A 12564-nucleotide genomic window follows, 5' to 3' on the forward strand; every position below is an offset into this window, starting at 1 on the left:
GCCAAAGTGTGAGCAGTATGGAAAGCCATATGGGCTCCTGCCCTGTGTGGGCACATGGCTTTTTGATTGCTCTTCTTCAGGTTACTCACCTCCCATTACTTCTTTTGGGAACATTAATATACTTTATGTATAGACTGTACCAACTGCAGTTTAGTACTCTAGAGTATACATAATCTTAAATGTGGATCTGCATTTTTCTACTATTTTTCTGTGGCATCTCTCTCACATTCTGTTGTCATCTACATTTTCTACGCTCTGTTTTCACAACTCATTTTCACCTTCCCACATGAAGGATATCTCTGGCAGGGGACATTTATATTGTTAGTAACCTAAACATCTCGGTTTGTGCTTACTACACTGAAACTGGCAATAGTTTTAGAGCAATGGGGAAATGCATGCCCCTCTGTGGCCTTGAAAACACAATATATTGTACATAGGACCTACAGTCCCTTAAATTCCCCACCTACACACTCCTGCCATTCTTTACATTCCCGTTCATCCATAAAATCTAGTCTTCTGTTTTGTTCCTGAGAACAACCTTGAAAGGCAAATGGAGGGCTAGAAGAGGGATGAGGTCTGTCTGCACATGATTCAATGGTGGCTTCAAGGAAGAAAACTTACCTGTTTTAAGATAGGAGAGAAGCAAAGATATGACTGAGTTTTTCCATCTGTTTTGGTTAGGAAACAAGCTCTAATATTACGGTGGCAATACTTTGCATGTTTACCTTTGAATTTTTTAAAAAAATGTAAGTAGGGAAAGACCTGAAAGAGCTTTGAGTTTGGCAGGGCTTAAACCATGACAGCAGTAAGAAGGGCTGCTGGGGATATCCAGCAACTTACAGCTTAATAGAAAAGTTTCAACTCCAGAAAAGGAGAAGTTGCTGTGCTCTGGTTGGGCACCTTCTCTGAGGACCTTGAAAGAAACCCTGGCAAATGAAATGTGAACTCACGTGGGAGACTCAGTAGATGGCACTCCTACCCCTGAGTCAACAGCACAAGGGCTCAGCTTTGGGTTAGAAGCTGTTCTTCCAAGGAGGATGGGTTGAAATCTCTTCTATAAGATATAGGATTCAATATATATATATACACATAAAAAACCCCTTACATATTTAAGTTGTATATATGTATAAAACTTAAGCAGTCTAGGACATAGCCTTACTTGGAGACTACCTTTCTCCCTATATCCCAGTGTGACCCTAAGTCCAGCCATTATACTGGAGTAAAAGGTGCTATGGGTCCTGGCATGCACAAGAGTAGCAAACAACAGGCTATTGCAATATGAAATTGCCTTGACGTACAAGGGGATTCTGTTAAATCTTCCTGCTTGCACAGGACAGGAGAAACACAATTTTTCAATTGCCTGGCATGGGTGACTTCTGTTTGAAGACATAAAATCATCCTTTTATTCTACCCGGGATATAATTGCAATGTTTAGATAGATAATTCCTGGGTTTGTACAGAAACTGTATATATCTTCATATACAAATGTGCATATACATGTATATATATGATCTTTACAACAAAAAGTCCACAATAAGTGGTTACTGTTGCTGTTACTATACTTTGCATACAGAGTAAAAATTACATTTCAATCTAGCTAAGTCAGTCCTCATGTCAATTTCAATTTACACTGTAGTTCCTTGGATTTTCCATATATTTTACTCTGCTGAACATTTTCTTAATACTTGCTGAAGCACTTAGGAACCTAAAAACATAGTTCACATACCTCTACATTATCTTCCAAATCAGAGTTTAAAGGAAAATTCTAAAGTGAAATGACAAATGATCTGAAGAGGGAGAAGTAAGAAGATCTAGAAAATAAAGACTTGTTGGAACAGATATTAGAATTTTCCATTGCAAATTATCACCACTAACCGGCTGTCTGGGAAACACTCCAACCTGATGTTGGGTTCTCTTTGATAACGTGGTGTTTCTAAGCAACATTTCTAGTCAGCCTGTGTGTATGAGTGGTCAGCCACCACTCTGCAACTTCAAAACATGAATTTCTTTTGTTAGATGCGGATCCAATTTGCTGTTTGGTTTTCATATGAAAAATACAGCAGGCTTTTTAATATACAGTTTATTAAAAAAAAGGAAGCATGCTAAATATTGTAACACATTTCAACACATATAGCAGCACATCTAATTTATTCAGTACTACATTAATAAACCCCTTTTTTGTTCTTGAGCTAAGCAGATGGGTATTCAGGTAGCATGTGTTAAAGTTGTCAAGAATTTATGTTCTAATTCCATTCACATAAGCAGCCAAAGGCACTTCTTACATAAGAATGACAGCGATAACAATTAGCTGGTCTCTTCTCTCAATGTGTTTCCACTATAATCCCAGATGAAAGATTTTTCAGTATTTGGACCTGCTCAACTAGAATTTCCAAAGTTCATTCTTTTCAAACCTTGTATGTGAAAAAGATGTGAATTCCAGTCCCTCAGAGTCCATGGTTGCATCTATGCTTTGTACACGCAAGGCGTATATAATGATTAGGTAATTCATAATCTAATTTGAAAACTGTTCCTATCTCACCCAAAAATAGTTTTAGTTCGATATGCGGGGATTCATATCACTGATAAATAAAGAACAGGCATGTTCCTGTGAAGAAAGCGATAATCAGCTCTGCAACAGACGGGATTTTCATACTGACAGTAGAAGAGAACCGGACCTGTTCTTGGCTGATGGACATTGAGCTAGACAGAGTCCTGCAGACTCCTGACAGGGATGGGGATACAGTGGAGCCACAGGAGATACTGTGTTCAGTGAAGTTAGGCCATTTTCTGCAGCTATGCTTGCATCTAAAAGAAACTGGCTTCAGATAGCTGGCAAGGACAGTTACATTCCACACTCAGGCAGAAAATATTTTAGATTTCTATAAAATCATCCTATCAAAATGAATATATTTTATCAACTCAGATCTGGAATATATGCATCCTAACGGTGCTAATTATAACGAGACATATGGTGAAACAGCATTACAGATTGAGACATTTTAGGGAATTTCTCTACCTATGATTTCTTCTTGACATTGGAATCTTTCTTATGGACATCTGTCAGGATGTAAGTTCCAGCAGGAGTGTGGCAAACTCAACTCCTCCTTCTGATCGTTTGCTTCCATATTGACATAAAACCCACAGTAGGTGACAGAAAAGTTGCTTGCACCTGACTTATGGCTAAAAATAGTGACCCATTAAACTTTGATGATCCTCCATTTAAATGAAGCACACTCAGATGAAAGATGGCAACTATCCAAAGCAAATGGTTATTTCAAGTCTGACTCCCAGGAAAGATAGTTATCAAACCACAGATTAGTTACCAAGAAACAGATCATCTGGTACGCCTTATCTAAAGATCAGCTGAGGTATAGGAAAGGGCCTTATAGACATTGTTTCCTCTGAGCTGACTTCAGAGGAAAGAAAGAAGCAGCAGAGAGGACTCAGATAAACTCAGTGGTTCAGACCTGAAATTGGAGAAATGTCACGGACAACCCAGAAAACTCTGACCTGAGGACAAAAACCATTCAAGCTAAAGAGAAAACTGAAGCAGGAGGCTGAATGTGGAAATGTTTTGTCCACAGATGTGTACTTCTAATGCTTGCTGAAGCAAGACATGATGCTTTTTGCTACCTATCTGTTCGCTTCAGCTATTCCATATCTTTGAGAGTAGAAACTGCAAGTTTATGTTACCCATAATGTGGAGTTCTGGGAAAAGATATGCATGAAGAAGTAGGGGAGGAGGTGATGGGCTGTAGGAATCTTGCTTTTCTGAAACAATAGTAGATAAAAAACATAGCAAAGACATCAGCTAGAAAGAGAGGCTACATCTTACTGAGACGTAAAAAAAAGCTTAAAACATTTAGATATCTTGTAATATTACCCAAACACAGCAGCTTGGAGCGTACAAAAAGAACTGAGTTTTATCAAGGCTGTGACACACACAGTCCTAGAAACATTAATTCATCTAGCCTGCAGCTATGTGTTTCTTTCTTAGCACACTGGCTCCCCTTGTTATAGTCACAAAAATAATTCTGTCATGTACTCTCCCTTTCACAACAGGCAGTCTTCACACACGCCTGAATTTTGGCTGTTTATGTGGATCGTGCCAAGGTACAGTACATGAAGGGGCATCCTTCAAGGACCCAAACAGTGCGGATTCCCTGAATGCAGTGGGAAAAACACCGAGTGCATCTTTTGTCATTTCATGGTTACATAGAAACATGACCAGACGGATCAGGGGTGCAGGCACTATCCCTCCCTCAGTCTGGCTGCAGGCACTGGGGACATCTCACACCATAGTACCAGTGCAACATTATTTTATGCCTTTCTCCACCAGTGCTGGCTGAGGTATAATATCCCTGAGGTTTCCTTTATCTTCATGGGGAAAGAGAGTCTCCCCTGGAGACTTACTGAAACCACTGCAGACCTGCATCATGTAGACAATATGTCTATCTTTCAGCATTCAGCATGAGCAGAACTTGCGTGACAGAGCTCATAACACAGAAGCCTCATTTAAATTCAGTTAATCTATGTTAATTAATCTTTAACTTTTTTGGGTTTTTTAAGCTGATGCTGAGTTTCTTGAGTTGTAGAATTGCCCACAAATATGTTTGTCACCAAATGCTGTGAGGAGATATGTGCGACAGTTCTCATGACTGACCTCCAGAACAACAGCACAAAGGTCAAACCAAGAATCCTTCTAGCACAGTCTCTAAATAGCAGTGAAAAGGAGATGGTTAAAGAAAATGCAAGTGCTAGGAAAATAGTATGATATTTTGTCTACTGTGTCATTCCAGCTTCTAGTGCTGTGTAGATAAGTGACTTCATAAGCCAGATGTTGTAAGTTTGTGGTTAGTACTGCTTGATTGATTTTCTGCTCCTGATTTTAACTAGTCACTCACTACACCTGTGGTTCAGACCATGGGCTCATTTCATTTCCTTCTCTCGTGAGCATTTCCATGCTTTCTACCATGCAGGCCACTACACTTGAAGTAACTTTAACCTATTACTTCATTTGATTCTCCCCATCTTAAAACTCAGCATTGCTCCAGAAAACCTCTGGGAAAGTAGTAACAAAAAGATTAATGAATGTATCTTTCAAATCGTGCATGTGTTCTAAATCTTGATCCAAAATCCCATTGCTGACTAAGCAAAACACAACACTGATTTGAGTCAGAGACACACTACCTCCAGTGCGATTTTTTTTTTTTTTTTAGCAATGCCAGCAAGTCTCAGGGGACTTGAAAACTCAAAAGTCATATAAATTGGGATTGAAAATTAGTTCTTACATTACTAGGTTTTGTTCTCTCATTTAATTAAAGAAATAGCATTTTCATTGCAACTACAGTTGTGAATTTGACAGTGACACTTGGCATGATTATTACACAATATGCATCAAAATATTTTTGCCAGTTAACATGCTTGGTGAATATTCACAAAAATCCACTATATAGTCAGAACAGAGTTTAGTATTATAGTACCAATTAACATTACAGTCTCTTTTGACAACCTTCATCATTCTCCTCGGTCCATGATTATGTCACTGAATACTGCTTAAAGAGTAGCAGAATTGCTGATGTTCCAAAAAGTCATTTAAACCTCTTTGGGTGTTTGGTAAACTCACCTTTTCTCATTGAGACTGCAAATATGAACTCAAGAGACCATCTTTCTGTACCATGAATGACACCCAAACTTTACATTCACCATATGGATCAGAGTCTTAAAAGATTCTCTTTCCCAACTTTGGAAACAGGATAGAATCCATTTCACAACTGATCGGCCTGGCAAGACTGCCATTTGTCGTTCCCCTTTTCATTTTCTCCAAAATTTCTTTATCAGATACCATAGGTTGAAGAAATCCTTACTGGGAGCCTTTCATTTTCTCTACCAGACAGTTGTTGAAGTCCTAACACAAAACCATTTTCTATGTCCTTTGCACATATATGCCCCAGGATGTACTTCAACACTGTTCCAAGTACCATCTCTTTCTGTTGGTTCCCATAGTTCCTTTTAAGCTTTCTTATTTTAAGATGGACTGCACATCTTGATTCCTTGCTCACCTCAGTCTCCACTGTGACGTTTTCACTCTTCTCTCCAGGACTAGTTAAGATATCAGCCTTCCAGTGGCTCTTCATAGCCTACTATCAGGAGCTTCTTGACACCAACACATCAGCTACACCAGCTAGTCTACCTTCTGCTTTTCCATTCTTCCAGTGAAAAGCCTGCAGGCAAACCCTCCTCTTACTCTCCAGCCCCATTTCTTTTCCTATGCTTCACTGTCCTGTTCTGCTGCTCTCCTTAAGTCAGCTTTAAGAGGTTGATTCCTCCTCCTCTCTTTCCTATCCTGCTCCCCCAGCTATCGGCTTTTGCCAAAATATCTTCTGATGTCGCCATTGAGTCCCCTTGCCAATTAACTGACTTCTCCAAAGAACCTCTGCAAGCCTATGACCCCTCCTGCCCCTCTTTTTCCATTTATTGGATTCAAACCTTTCTAATCAGTTCCATTTGAGGTACAAATGCTCAACCACAGGAAATTACACTTTGGTTTACTTGGCATCCTTCTGACAAACACTCCCCTGCTTCACAGGATTGTACAGGGTTTGTCCTTCCAGGATCAGAACACTTTCCAAAGTCTTGGTTTCATTACTCAAAACATTTTAGGGTGCAGAAACAAATTTCATTCCTAAAATGTTCCCATTCTTTTAGGAGTCAGGACATACTTTATTTGAACCTTCCGCCTCACTAATCAAAAGCTGTGTCCTAAACACCTTGTGGGAGATACCTGGAGCTCCTTAGTTGCATGGAGTCAATTAAAGCATGAACAAGTAGGGCTCAGCACATTCAGGCTCTCTTTGCAGTGATGAGGTGGTACATGCCCTGACAGTACCTTTGCAAACTGCATTGCTTTTCCTGCGTGGCTTTTTTTTTTTCTCTCTTTCTTTAATAATTCCACTGCAGGCTTGGCCCTTCAATGCGCTTAACGCTAAGCACATAAATAGTTTAACTGATGTGAAAGAAATCACCTACATGCCTGCACATGTGATTAAATGCTTTGGTGGATCAGGCCAGAATGCCGAACACATTGTTGAATCAAGCAATGAGTGTGAATATAAACAAGATCTTTACAAACTCACACAAACATAGCACTGCACTTCTTTAAGAACCTTGTAACTGTGTTCAGCCCTGGCCTAAATGCACTGGCTTTAGTATGAAAAGGCTAGCAATTAATTTAGCATTATTTCTATTTTGATGTGAAGATGAACTGCTTAGGTAACAGTCTGTGGTTCTAATTTTACTAGTTACAGACATATTTTCAGTAGTTGCTATACAATCTTATGTGATGATTTACAGTACTGACAATAAGCAAAAACTTTACAGACATTTTAATTTCTATTTTTACCAAGCCCTGATTGCTTTCATGAAGGATGGTATTTGCGTCATTGACCACTGGAGCCCAGCTAAGAACCTCGAGTCATTATGCTGCCCTGCCCTTGCAAGTAATGAACCTTTTTCCAGTCTGTAAAATGTTGGGAGATAGCAGCTCCCTGGAAGGGAGTGCCTGCTCCCACTGAACAGGATGTCAAGTTTGTGAGTACCAGAGATTGCAGTGCTGGCTGCCCTGCAGGAATTAGTGCAGAATTAGGGGAACAACCATTACATTGTTTTATTTTATTATCATTACAGCACCGCTGCAAGTAATCTCCAACTGGTATAGCTCCACTAATAGACAGCCTGTTAGCCACAATTCCATGCACCAGGACAAGTATCAGTGATACTTTTAAGACATCAAATGTAAACATGGATTTACACATACTATTTTGATCTTGATTCTGTTCCAGGTTTTTTAGCAGTTTATTTATTTTTAATAGTTGCCATGAATTTTCTTAAAACTTATAGCACTTCTTTCTTTGCTCCTACTTCAATATTGAAAGAAGTCACAAACCATCTTAAATGGGGTTAAACTATTCCTTCCAAAAGCCTTCCAGTGGAATTGCTAAGGGTTTAATTTTCTACTTTAATAGGTCATTTATTTTTCACTTTGAGAAGACAGAGCTTTCATTGATTGCAGTAAAATCACATAACGGATTACTTGAGTAGGCCAAAAAAACTGATAAAAAAGTAAAAGCAACTACTTTTGTAGATGTCTTCAGAAATATTCCAAATTTTCAGTGCTCACGTCCTATCAACAAGAGGAGGATGAGTGCACCTCGGACCTGCTAGTGTTAATGAAAATGACCTCTGCAAACTTGCTGTGTGTAGCTGGCTGGGAAAGGAAGAGACTCCAATGCTTTTGCTTGTTAACATTCTCCTTTGTTTCTGCCCTCCCCAACTCAAATGCTTTCTAGCTGTTTTGCTGGCAGCTTTAGCAACATTAATGTATTCCAAACTAGAAAAGTTTCTACTTTAATATCTTACAACTAGCTCAATATGTACTGACCTCAAACCCAGGATAGCAGTCATTTGATATTGCGGTTCATTATTGTTACTCCCAGCAAGTTTCCCCTTGAAAGTGCCTGATGCTTCCCTCTCCATCCCACACACACCCTCCCACCCTCCATTCAGAATTTGGTTTTAATTGTTCAGGAGAGAAAATTCAGACTGTGAGCCAACAGTATATTTCCAGGGGGTACAAGATATTAATAGAGCTACATCGTGGCCCCATATATTGTAATAAACTGTGCTGTAATTTGTTTACCCACCGTAGACAGTAACTAACATTCAGATAAATGGAGTTGGCGCCTGCGAGATTTATGATATACTTCTGTGCTTAGCAATGTTTAATCAGGGAGTTAAAATATTACAGTGTAAAATCCTTTACAAGCATGCACAAACAGAGAACTGCCATTAGAGGCTTGGCAGACATACTCGGTGTCAAATAGTACCTCCAGACACTCTCAAAACACAAAGAGGAATATTCAAAGCAGCTACTAACTGACTAACATTATTTAAGAACCACGTCAGAGCTCATTTTTTTAGGGGGACTTGCTTTTGAAGTGACAGAATGATAGGCAGGGACAAGTGGGCTTGTCTGCAGAGCCCATCAAGCTGAAAGAAGTTGGGGTGGATGGAAAGCATGGAGGGGTGGGGGGAAGGGAGGTGAATTTTGGTAAAAAAGGTGGTAGATGCCTGTCACAGAGCTTAGTGTGTTTGGATAAGACAGGCTAGCATGTGGGGGGATCAGCATGAAGCATCACACCTGGAGGAAAAGACAACTAGCTCCAGCCTCAGTGCCATAAGCCTGGCTCCACAAAGTCTAGCCAACATCTGGAATGGATATCAAGAGACACAGTGCAGCCCTGACTGGCGCTTTACTCTACCTTTGTACTTTTCACTGCAAATTGAAAAGCAAAACAGACATCAAGGATATATTTATATAACTGTCTTCAAGCTGCATTTTCTACTCCCATCTGCTGCACATGATAAGTTTCAAGTGTTTTCTAATAAAAAAAGGATTTTTTTTTTACTCCTTGTTCAGTATACAGACTGACCTTTTTTTATTCACAGTTTTAAAGGAACAGTAAATATTTTACAGCCAGAGGAAGTGTCAGCACCATAAGACTTTCTGTTACTGACATTATTTAGCCACACTGGCTATCAAGCCAAATGCGACTAGGGCGTGAGTTTGTGAGCGTACAGATGCCTGCATTTGCCTGAGTGTGTAAATGAGCTTACTCGTGTGCATTTATAAGTGCACATGTGCTTTGGAGAAGAACATTCCTGGGAGTTTTTCTCTTTATTTTCACATCATGTTGTTGTTACGTCGTTCAGAGGAGGGCAGCCCTGTATGTACAAACAGGAGACCCTGTGGTAAACTGCTCTGCAGGAGGGATATGCTGAAGGAATGCAGCCACAATATCAGAAAGGCTCTGTTTTTCCTCTCTGCTTTCCAGCTACATAGCTGATGAGACAGGTTCAGCCTTCTAGTCAGGTTGATTAATTGTGAGGAAAATAAACAGAATGAGAAATGGTTACATTTGACTGTGAAACTGCACCCTCTGACCATAAAAGTGGGCCTGGCTATACGTGGGTTTCAGCAGAGGCATAGGGAGCAAAAACCAGGTATCCAAAATATATTTGTACCACAGGGGCAATGACATATACAAATAGCCATAAGAAAGTACAATTATCTGAGGGAGTCAACTTCAACCCATGAGAGACAGTAGGAACCAGAGATACTCATCCAGCCCTAAGAAATATTTCCTCTTCAGTATAGAGCAGCAAGCCTGATCCCTATGTACCTCATTTATTGACATAAATGAGGGATAGCTGCATTTGTCAGAGTTATACTGGTATAAAAACTTCCAAAATGCTCTTTGAGTCCACTGGTGGGAAGGTTCACCAGTACTAATAACAGGAATAACAATTCTATAGAAACTGTCTATAACATCAAAACTGATAGTTGCTATTACTTATTGCTTTCATAGGGAGAAAGGAGAATGCAAAATACTCCATTTTATCTCATTTATATTGTAAAGTACTATCTTAACCTGGTTTAGTACTGTGAAAAGGAGATGGGGATGCAAAACCTACAGTTCTGCTGTGACTGCACAAATTCACCTTATAAACCAAAAGAATTAGTGACATCTCTGTCTACTCCTTTGTAAAATACATATAATTCACCCTATCAGGGAAAACATGAACCTTAAATAGTGGTCCTAATTAAGATAAACCTGAATTTTGTGTTGGAAATTTATTACTGTGTTATAGATATTCAGTGAAGCAGATACATTTTTCTTTTTCTCCATGGGAAAGGTACCTTTTTTCCACAAGACAGCCTTCATGAAAAAATATGTTGTCTTTAAAAAAAGTTTTATTTTTGTAGCAAAAATATTTTCAAAAGTGAAAAATACTGTTTTCGCCAACATTCCTTATATGAAAAACCCCATCATTCCTAATTTGCTCTACTTGTAATGTGCTTCAGCTGCTTCAGTGAAAAAGCCCAGTATAACAGCAAATACTATATTTATAGCATATGAGGAAGTTATACACCCTACATTGTGAGACCCCATGAATTTCAAAAGAGCTAAGAGATATTCATAGCTGAAGTTTTCTAAAGGAATGTCAAAATGAATGCAATCTGAAAGTGGATCATTTCATAACATCTATTGAAAATCATTCTCTATTAGCTAATGAAACATATTTGTCCTCTTCCATAATATGCAGGCAAATACAAATATCTGTTTTTTGATTGCCACTGTGTTATCAGCAGCAATTATTTTGTTAGGTAGGGAGGTCTGTGAGTTGGTTGTTTTTTGGTTTGGTGTTTGGGGTTTTTTTTCAATTAAAGGTCTATAACCTTATTGAACCTCCCAAGTTTTATTTGGAAAAAAGGGGGACATAGGATCTGTGAAGTGAAACTCAGTGTCAGTAGAGCTGTTGAGAAGTCACAGAAAGGAGAAGCCTTTTCTTTGTCTGAAACCAGTCACTGTGCATGAATCAGGCACATTTCACAGGCAAAAAAATAGGTTGTTCCTCTAATTCTGAAAATATGGATTTCCTTTGAAATCTCATTGGTAAACTTCAGGCATACTCCCAATGTAATTTCATAGTTTCCTACTCCTGAAGCTACGGTCCCAAGTGGAGTTATCATAGCAAAAGTAGCATATGACAAAAGATTTGCACATGCTTTTAGTATGGAAGCTCTGTGGAAAGAAACACTAGACCAGAGTTTGGACATAAAGAAGGCAGTGCTTTTTTCTTTCCATATCTAGACCAATTCACATCAGTTCTAGATATTTTATTTTGCCATGCATATCCATTCAAAACAAAAGCTCCATGAGTTTCCTTCCTGGAGAGTAAGATATTTCTGGTTGCCTTTTAACAGAAGGAATCTTAGATCAAAGGAAAACAGCAAGGTGGGTCGGAGGGAAACACCAGCATTTCTTGAACCCTGTTATTTGCTTGCAGATAAACACAAGATAGCTGTAAAAGTGACAATCTAATGTGTTTGCAAGAAAGAGAAGGAAATAAAATTGAAAGGATCTGAAGAAATAGGTGTACATTTCTAAATTTTACAATTCTTGAGCTTAATAGTAAATGTTTCCATAATGACTGTATATGTCTTGTATGTGCATTTGTGTTTGTATTGCCTCATTTGTTAATGATGCAAGGAGTTGTTCTCTACAGAAGGTCTAAAGAAACAAGAGAGTATCTGTACATAGATTGTAGTGAGAGGGATGGTCTGCAGCAGACCATGCTACCAAGTCATTTCGTACTATGCACAAAGTAATGAAATTAGCACTCTGTAGAGTTAGACATCCCATGCTAAAAGGCACTGTCTGCAAATTTATTATCAAGATTAAATTAAACCCCTAAAACTTGCTGAGTGAGGTTCAGTTTCTGAGTTTGTTCCTCCCTCAAATTTCATGTGGTATATTTCTCAAACAGGGAACCTGCTCATTCTCTCTGTTTATCACTGTCTGCCTGATAAAGTAGAACTGAAAACACTGCGTTGTACTGGAACGTGAAGTTTGGAGTTCAAAACAGTTGCTTGCTACAAAAATAAAGGAAGGCCTTTCCTATGAAATCTATGAACTCGAAACAGGGATACAGAACTAGTTG

Source organism: Psittacula echo (genome assembly GCF_963264785.1).
Source record: "Psittacula echo genome assembly, chromosome: 4".
Lineage (NCBI taxonomy): Eukaryota > Metazoa > Chordata > Aves > Psittaciformes > Psittacidae > Psittacula > Psittacula echo.